Source organism: Raphanus sativus, unplaced genomic scaffold (genome assembly GCF_000801105.2).
Source record: "Raphanus sativus cultivar WK10039 unplaced genomic scaffold, ASM80110v3 Scaffold0081, whole genome shotgun sequence".
Lineage (NCBI taxonomy): Eukaryota > Viridiplantae > Streptophyta > Magnoliopsida > Brassicales > Brassicaceae > Raphanus > Raphanus sativus.
This window is the reverse complement of record NW_026615403.1, coordinates 35,001-45,000: the sequence shown is the minus strand read 5'-3', so window position 1 is coordinate 45,000 and position 10,000 is coordinate 35,001.

The window sequence follows — 10,000 nt, the reverse complement described above, 5'->3', positions numbered from 1 at the left end:
ATGATCGAGGCCAGTTCTGAGAAATCTGACTTGACCATTCTCTTAGTTATGAATTATCATGAATTATCATGAATTTTAATTAGTTTTTGGAGCATGTTTGCTTGAGGTTGTTTTTGTAGCTGAAGACTTCCCAAAGGTGTTTGGTCAGTGGGGATGGCTGGTTGAATGACTAAGTAACCAAGGGAAGGGTTTTATGCAGACACAGGAGAGATGGACGAGTAGACAAGGAGCTGTGCGAAGCTGCCTTGAAGCTCGATCAGCTGGGAGAGAGTGAACCTCAAGTGAAGTGGTTCAGCTCAGCTGAGCTGGACAAGCTAGTTTAACAAGCTGGGGATAGCTGAGGCAATGAGCTAACAAGCTCCGTGGATGTGGCAAAGGTATGATCTAGCAATTCTTGCATAGATCTAGATAGAATGGTTTAGGGGAACAGAACCTCGGATATTGTATGACTTGGATTAGGTTCAGGATCAACCTTGGAGCTGGTAGTAGTTGTGTCTACTGATCATGGCTAAGGTGATTCGACCTGACAAGTGTTAGATTGGTTTTAGACCAATGGTTGATAGATAATATTCCGCTGTGCATAAGTTGAAAGGATCTAAGCTAGGGAAGGACTAAGGTAGTCTTAAGCTAAGGTCTAAGATAGACTTCGCCCTTAGGCGAAAGTATAGATAAAGATCGAAAAATTGAGTGGTTCGGTCTGGGTATGGACCGAGCGACGTGAGGCAACGACCGCGGCTTAGCCGGCCGGGTTCGGGTCTTACAAGTTGGTATCAGAGCATGCTTGATTCTAGGATCATTGGGTTGTGGTTGTTCACCCATGCATCCGGACAAGTTGATGCTGATGTGATTAATCCACCAGTTTTTATTGTTGACTCAGCTGGAGGAAGTTAACAATGAAGCTGGATTGACTGTAAGTCAGCTCAACCCTATTGAGGTTCTAGTGGGGGAGAGCTGAGCTGCAGCTGGAAGGGGAAGCTGAATCCTCTTGTGATGTGAACCGGGTTGATCCAATCATTAGTTGCAAACAATGAGAGGACTAACCGGTTAATTGGGCACCTGTTTTGGCAGCTAATGATCAAGCTGGGCCAGTAGCTGAGGTTGTCTAGACTGATCCACCAGCTAGGGCAGCTTGGTTAGTGGACTACCTGAGGGTGCTGGAGCACATAGCTCAGATGAGAACAAAGTATTTCTCAGGTAGTGTGGATCCTTTTGAGGCAGATGAGTGGAGGTTCTGATTGGGTTGTAACTTCAGCTCAACTCACTGCTCAAAGGTATTGTGTTCCAAACCGAAATTATTTCTGGAAACTGAGATGACCATGGAACCTTACTAGGTGAGCCAAAGGGAGCTGAGGCAAGATAGGGGATCATGCTTGTGAACGGGAAAGTTCCAAGGTGAACCAGCTTGGCCAAGATGCACTCCCCAAGGGCAAGATCCTGAAACAGAAGGTTGGTTGATCTAGTTATCTGGAAATAATAGACGGGTTGGACGGATCGATGCAGTGCAAGATCTTGTATGGATGACTGGACCAGGGAAGTAACATGAACCTGAGAGTGGCTTAGGTTGAAAGAAACGTGCAGCACTCTTTGGGGGTAAGTGTATCCTTGGTGGCCGTTCAAAACAAGTGAGCATTTGCGAGGTTCAAGTTGGTTTAAGGGAGACACTACAGGGCTAGAATACTGGGACTCAGTATAAGCCAAGGTATGATTCCTTAGATCAATTTGAATGGATTGGGTATACGATCTTAAGTGGCTTAGTGTGATGGGGATTGAGGAATATTATAAACACTCTTGTGAATGGTATGGGACATTCACAGAAGTGTGACACTTTGGAGAATGGTATGGGACATTTTCTAAATGTGTGATCAAACCGATGTCTTACTCATCTAGGTACTTAATGATCAGTGGTGTGGAAACAACATACCTTTCGATACTGGAGCTACACACCATTTGTGAGTCCAGATATGATCGGAAAGGGGTTGTTTGTATTGTATAGGGGATGATCCCGGGATAGTGAGTGCGGCCGGAGGCCAAAGGATGCATTCACTAGGCCTTGTTAGGGACATCCCAGTGATGATCCGAGGAAGGGCGATGCCCGTGGATCTGATTGTGTTTAGCCTTAAGAATCATAAAGTGATCTTAGGGATGGATTGGTCTTGGAAAGAATCGGGCCACCTTAGACTGTCACCGGGGAAGGGTGCTGTTTGAGAGTGGGTGTGGACCCCCGATCAGATTCCAAGGATCCGACCAACCTCTGGATGCTTAGTGATCTCAGCGGTCCAGGTGGAAAATATGCTGAGAGGTGGTCATGAGGCCTGGTTGGCGACCATTAACACTAAGGAGGTTGTAGGGGGTGGTAGCCCGGACGAGGATTCGGTTGGTTCAAGAGTTCAAGGATGTGTTTCGGGCGCTGCAGGGTGTGCCTCCTGCAGGGGCTGACCCGAGCATGATCGAACTAGAACCGGGAACGGTCCCAATGTCCAAAAGTCCGTATCGTTTGGCACCAGCCTAGATGGCTGAGAGGAGGTCGACTAAGTCCAGTGAGGGACGAGGGTCGCAGAACAACCAAGTCGGAGATTGACCTATGGTTGGAATGAAATGGTGGAGTCCCGGAGTGGACAGGACCAGAATGTGATCGAGTTCTTTAAAGGCTTGACTGATACATCGAGTGTCTTGGAGATTGGGTAAATCTACTAAGACTCGAGTATGCAGTAAGTTCTTAAGGACTGAAAATGATCTAGTCATGGACTAGGCTCAGAGAATAATTGACTTGGTGTATACTAGACTGCAACTTGGAAGGTTGAGTTCAGTGACACAAGTCTGTTATGGTAAAGAGAGAAGACCACTTGGTTCGGAATCAGGTGAGTTCCGTCCAAGTGGGGGAGACTTGTTCATACATTGATCAAAAAGGTGATCAGTGAAAATGAACAAGGATGATGATGCAAAGAGTTCAGTTGGAACCTTTGTCATGATATGGGATGTAAGCACCACTGGATTCGAGGACGAATCCATTCTAAGTGGGGGAGACTTGTCATGTCCCTGATCCTGGATATGATCCTTAGGATCGACCAAGGTGCAAGGAGACGCACCAGTCAGGTCATGTGACCTAAACACAAGGGTATCATGGCCTGGAAGTAAGGTTAAGGGCATCAGGAAGCTAAGATATAGCTAAACCAAGAAGGAGACAAGTATAAAGGAGCTGTACAAAGTGTATGGCAGCTGGGCGATGCAGTGAGCAAGCTCGACCAGCTAGATGAAGTGTAGTGCAGCTCAGTGTAGCTCACTGAAGAGTGTGTCAGCTCCCTGAGCTGGATGAACTAGCTCGCTCAGCTGGGTCAGCTGGGGATCAGCTCAACTCAGCTAGACTGAGTGTTCAAGTCTTGGGCAGTTGGGCCAGGTCCGAACAGTGGTCGGACCATGTGGACCACCCGGGTGTGCCGGTGAGCCGGTGGGCACTTGTGGTTGAACCAGGGGCTTGGGCAACCAGCCTAGGCTTGTGTGTGACGTGTCTAGAGGCAGTTAGGGCTGTCAGGGACGTCTGGTAACTGCCATAGGCGAACAGGTGTGATCTGGACCATTGATTAAATCAATGGCCAGAAATGATACCGAAAAGGTGCAACTCTTGGAAAGGCAACTGCCCATTCTTCTATAAAAGGAGGGCAAATCCGTGCCTTTGCAGGCACGTCAGGGCTTCATTCTTCTTCCTGAAACACAAAGAAAAACCAGAGAAAACAGAGAGAAAGTCGGATGGCAACATCCAACCCCAAGAGTGGGATGAAGGCAGCAAAGAGGCAGTTTTGATGGCAATCAAGAGGGGAGTTGTGAACGACCCTCTGGTGTGTTTTGATTGATGTTTGCCACGCCCTGGGCTTAATCTACATCCTTACTACACACGCAAATGGCCATGGAAGAGGAGAGACGACCGGATTCACTCTCCAAGTCCAAGGGCAGCCTTGAAGGCAGATGTGTGTAGAAAGGCAGTTTCATGGGCATTGAAGTGGGAAGTGATGCACGACCCTTGGGTGGTGTTTGATCATGGATGAACACACCCTAGGCTTCCTCTGTGTCTTAGGGACACACGCCAATGGCCAGAAGATAATGGAGAAGGCCGGACTCCATTCCCAAAGGCATGTACAGCCTTGAAGGTGGATGCAGTGCAGAAACTGTTTCATGGAAGTTCCATGAAATGGATGATGGGTGCGACCCATGGTTGGATCTTGTCAATACTGGAAGTATATGATAAGGCTTGATAGAGGCGTGCAATGGAGGAGCATGGCCAGACATGATACAGGAAGCACAAGATCTAGTAAGATCAAGTCTAAGGTAACATGTACATATGATTACTTTGTGGTTTATGTTGGTGTCTCTTGAGGTGCATATGAGGCCAAGTGTGGCACGCCTTTGGAGACCATATATTGTGATGTATTGTAGGGATACAGGACCCTGGAGAAAGGGGCGGATCATAGTTGAACTAATTCATCCATATGGGATGGTAATTAGATGCTATACAGCAACTAGTGATTCATGGTGGTTCATGAGTGAACCTGATCTATGGTTTTGCATTACCAATGGCTTCAGGCCGTGGCAATGAGGTAATGGAATCATATGGTATGATAGGTATCAACCTTGGGTTGGTACAGGATTGGCTGAGAGCCATGAAGAAGAGCAAGACTGACCAGGTCCATTGGGACATGGTTCCATGGCCGGTTAGGTATGTGTGAAGACTCATCAGTTCTGAGTCATGTGGGGTGGTTGGTTGATTGACTCAGGAACTGGTGGGCATTGTTAATCTTATTCTATGATGTTCAGACATGGAGGTACTGAACCATGGAGTGGCCGATTCAGAGAAATCTCTCCATGGCCTTGGTTGGGCAGGTAAGTGGAGATCTGATAGTTCCTGAGGGAATTGTTAGGATCCGACTTTAAATATCTCTTAATGGGTATTTATCATGAATTATCATGGTGAAAGATTAGTTTTATCTCATTGATTTAGAGGTGGTCAGTTATGGCCATATGGGCTGTTCATGGGCGAGATCAGTATGATCGAGGCCAGTTCTGAGAAATCTGACTTGACCATTCTCTTAGTTATGAATTATCATGAATTATCATGAATTTTAATTAGTTTTTGGAGCATGTTTGCTTGAGGTTGTTTTTGTAGCTGAAGACTTCCCAAAGGTGTTTGGTCAGTGGGGATGGCTGGTTGAATGACTAAGTAACCAAGGGAAGGGTTTTATGCAGACACAGGAGAGATGGACGAGTAGACAAGGAGCTGTGCGAAGCTGCCTTGAAGCTCGATCAGCTGGGAGAGAGTGAACCTCAAGTGAAGTGGTTCAGCTCAGCTGAGCTGGACAAGCTAGTTTAACAAGCTGGGGATAGCTGAGGCAATGAGCTAACAAGCTCCGTGGATGTGGCAAAGGTATGATCTAGCAATTCTTGCATAGATCTAGATAGAATGGTTTAGGGGAACAGAACCTCGGATATTGTATGACTTGGATTAGGTTCAGGATCAACCTTGGAGCTGGTAGTAGTTGTGTCTACTGATCATGGCTAAGGTGATTCGACCTGACAAGTGTTAGATTGGTTTTAGACCAATGGTTGATAGATAATATTCCGCTGTGCATAAGTTGAAAGGATCTAAGCTAGGGAAGGACTAAGGTAGTCTTAAGCTAAGGTCTAAGATAGACTTCGCCCTTAGGCGAAAGTATAGATAAAGATCGAAAAATTGAGTGGTTCGGTCTGGGTATGGACCGAGCGACGTGAGGCAACGACCGCGGCTTAGCCGGCCGGGTTCGGGTCTTACACCCCACCTGACAATGTCCTCCGCCCGGATCGACCTGCCGAAGCAAGCCTTGGATCTAAAAAAAGGGGTTGTTACCCCGCTTCCGATTCACGGAGTAAGTAAAATAACGTTAAAAGTAGTGGTATTTCACTTGTGCCGGAGCTCCCACTTATTCTACACCTCTCAAGTCATTTCACAAAGTCGGACTAGAGTCAAGCTCAACAGGGTCTTCTTTCCCCGCTGATTCTGCCAAGCCCGTTCCCTTGGCTGTGGTTTCGCTGGATAGTACACAGGGACAGTGGGAATCTCGTTAATCCATTCATGCGCGTCACTAATTAGATGACGAGGCATTTGGCTACCTTAAGAGAGTCATAGTTACTCCCGCCGTTTACCCGCGCTTGGTTGAATTTCTTCACTTTGACATTCAGAGCACTGGGCAGAAATCACATTGCGTTAGCATCCGCGAGGACCATCGCAATGCTTTGTTTTAATTAAACAGTCGGATTTCCCCTTGTCCGTACCAGTTCTGAGTTGGCTGTTCGACGCCCGGGGAAAGCTCCCGAAAGAGCCGTTCCCAGTCCGTCCCCCGGCCGGCACGTGACGATCCGCTCTCGCCACGTTAGCAGCTCGAGCAGTTCGCCAACAGCCGACGGGTTCGGAACTGGGACCCTGTTGTGGGCACAGGGTCAGGCCTTCCGGAAATATGGAACTGAGGTTTAGTCCAATAGTTCGGATTGGTACCTGAAATAAAGAGTGAACCTTTTTATGAGTTTTATATGTTTATGATGCAAACAGAAGCAAATATGAATATGAATCAGAATGATAATAAGAATAAAAGCAAATAGAAAAGGGATAGATTGATGGAGATGGGATCTTTGTTGCTGGACTGAAGTCACTCTCAACAAGATCAATGGATGGAAGATGGATAGATACGGGATTTGCTTGCTGGACTGAAGTCTCTCTCAAGGCAAATCAGTAGATGGAAATGATGGGGGGATTGAGGACGCCACAAAGCTCTGTGTAAGGATGCTTTGATAAGTCAGGTTGCTCAAGAGCTGCTTCTCACAACACTCAAAAGACTTAGATAATAGTTTTAAGAAAAACTAGAAAAACTGCATGTTCATTCATAAAATTCAAGGGTGATTAACAAAGACAAACTAAATGAGCTTATATAGGCTCGACCTTGGGACATTCTAACAGTCTAAAAATGACTAAAGGAAACAAATAAAATCAAAATAAAACTCTTGGAAGCAAAGGCTTTGATGGCTCCAAAGAAATAGCCTTTAGCTTGATTTATGCTATCTTCAAAGGGGAAACTTGATCTGATCTTGTATCTGGACAGCTTCTGGATGTAGCCACGGTCAAGGAGTCTTCCTGAGATGTCTCTGAGTTGCCATGATGAAGAATATGGCCGTTGGTCTTGAGCAAAAATCAGTAGAAACTCATTTAAACCATTTAGTGTCCATGCTGCCAAAAATGGAAGGTTTGTGCAAGTGAAGATCCTCCTGATCTCCTGGGTGCTGGTGCAGCTGAGGACGTCTTGTATGTCTTCTAGATGGTTAAGATGATCTCCTGGCTTCCATAGATAAGTCTGGTTTGGACCAAATCGAATTGGTTGGCAACTTTCCCAAAATAATGTCGGTTTGATCGGTTTTGGGAAATTGATTGTATCTTGGTATTCCCTGAACCAATTCGCCTGATTCTGGACTCTCTGGATAGATAATAATTCCCTCTTGAAACCCATGATTGATTCTGGAAAGGGCCGCTTCATGGTTGGGCTGAAATCATCTTCTAAAGTCTGATACTCGCAACTGGATGGGCTGGAGAACCTCAAGTTTGTAAAATCCATAACTCTTTGGTCCGGTAAGCTTTTCTGGAAATTCCAATTGGGCTGGACTCCTTCTTGAGTGTAGAATCCATTAAAATTTGTTTCACTCCAAAACTCCCTTTGGTTGTCGAGATATACGCCGTGGACTGGACCTATGTCGCTGGTACCTCCAAAGTGGCCGGTTTGGACTGCTTGGTTGACCTCCGGTTCAGCTACTGGTTTGATGACCACATCATCCCCTCCCCCTTGTGAAGGTTTTGACCTCAAAACTGGATAACCTGCACCAAGATAGAGCAAGTCAGCTTTCATTCTCTTTTGAGATTCCAAAGTCTTACCTTGATATTGTTTCGGTTTGGGAATGGATTTTGCATCTGGTGGCTCTTCTTTGAACAGATGTGAAAGGATCACGCCTCTGCTCTGGTTATGGTCATTGTGTCTCCTCTGGGGTTGATGGTACTTCACACTTCTGGTAACCTCATTGCTGACCATCTTTGGGACTGATTCTTCAAGCAATAAAAGAGTATCCGGTGGGATTTCTTTAAAGCTTTCTTCTTTACAACCTGAAAAATTCTCAACATTCTGGACAAAGACCAAATGAATTATATCTGTTACTGGAGTTTTATGAACAGAATGTGTTATGGTAGAATTTACCATGGGCGCATAAGCATGATGAAGAATTAAATTCTTCTTTGGACAGGTTTGGATTGATGGCTGCCTTACTTGCACCTTCTTACCTTGGTTGGTATGATCTTCTATATCTTTTATTCCTGGATCAAAACTTCTTGGCAAAAACAAGTGCATAACATCTAGAAAATCAAATGATAAGGACGTTTTAAAGTTGAAGAAACTTTCCTTACCTATGCTGAATTTGAATGGCAATGTTTCAGCATTTCTTTGATCCAGTTTCTGGTCCATCACAAGGATGGCGCCTGGTGGTTCTTCTCCTTTGAATTCATGCTCCTTAATTCCTGCTACAACATCCTTTGACAAAGAAAAGTGCATTATACAAGAATTTGGAACCAACAAATCAGATTGAATAAAACTATCACTCATTTTAAACAATTCAGTTTTAGTTTCTAGTGATGTTTCTTTCAATATTTGTTTAGTTGGACAAGCTTCAGCAAAGTGTCCTAATTTATGACATCTAAAACATGTCTGATCTTTCAAAAATTTTGAATCAAAAGACTTACCTTGGCTTGATATTTCCACCTCTTTTGGGCCTGAAATCTCCTTGTTCCTTGGATATAATTCTGTGTGAACTTTTGATTCAAACAAGGATGTGGAGTTCGGTTTTCGTTGGACCTCAAGACCTGTCTTAACATTCTTTGACAAAGACAAGTGACTCATACCAGTGGAAGTTGATTTATAAACCAATTTATCAAGTATAGGACTTACCATAGCCTTTGCTTGAAGTACTGGTTTTTCTAGCTCTTGTTTGTGTCTGCTCAAGGTGTCTTGGCCGACACTTTTACTCACCTCTCTGGCCCTTAGGATGTCATCTCTCTGGCCTAAGAAATGGACAATGTCGTGCCCCTGGTTTGGCTGAAAGTTGGTTTGTTGAGGCAAGCTTCTTTGACCCTCTTTTTGGACAGCTTCTCTTGCTTTTTGGGTACCATGAGTTGGATACCTCCTTGGGTACTGTTCCTTGATCTGAGACCTTGTAAAATCTGGTGCAAACTCATACCTCATGGCTTGCTTAAGGGCTCCCCACGTTTTGATAGTTGGCTCCTTGTAAAACCATCTGTCATCAACTTCTTGAACCCACCACTTAAAGGCATCTCCTTGTAGATGATCAATGGCATAAGCTAGCCTTTCTTCTTTCAAGATGTTGTTGTAGTGAAACCACTCATCAAGGTTCCTCTCCCATCTAAGATAACATCTTTTTTCTGAAAAATTAAAGAGTTCAACTTTATCAGCAAAAGAGTTATATTCAAACCGAGAATTAACAACATGATGGTTATGGGTTTTAGAAATTAGAGTTTGATTGATCCTTGAAGGATCTGGTGGCTTGGGCTCGACATAGACAGCCTCTGGTGCATCTCCAAATCTTCTTTCTCCTGGCTGTGGACGTTGGCCTTGTGCCTTCCTTCTTTTCCTCAACTGAGCAATCTGTTCAACCTCTTGCAAAGCTGTCAAATGTTGGTTCTGTTTGGCCATCTGATATTGGTTGGGTGCTTCTCCTACCATGGCTTCCTGAAACCACTTTCAAAGATCAAGTGAAGGTATGGGAAGTTCTGGTTTAATCAAGAAGAAACCAAATGCAATCTATTAAAAATTAAACCGAGAAAAATATGGCAATGTAAACCGAAATAAAATAAAATATGCAAAAATGATTTTTCTTTTGGTTTTCTGGATGCAAGCTCGAAATAAAACAAATATGAAATGATAATAATACT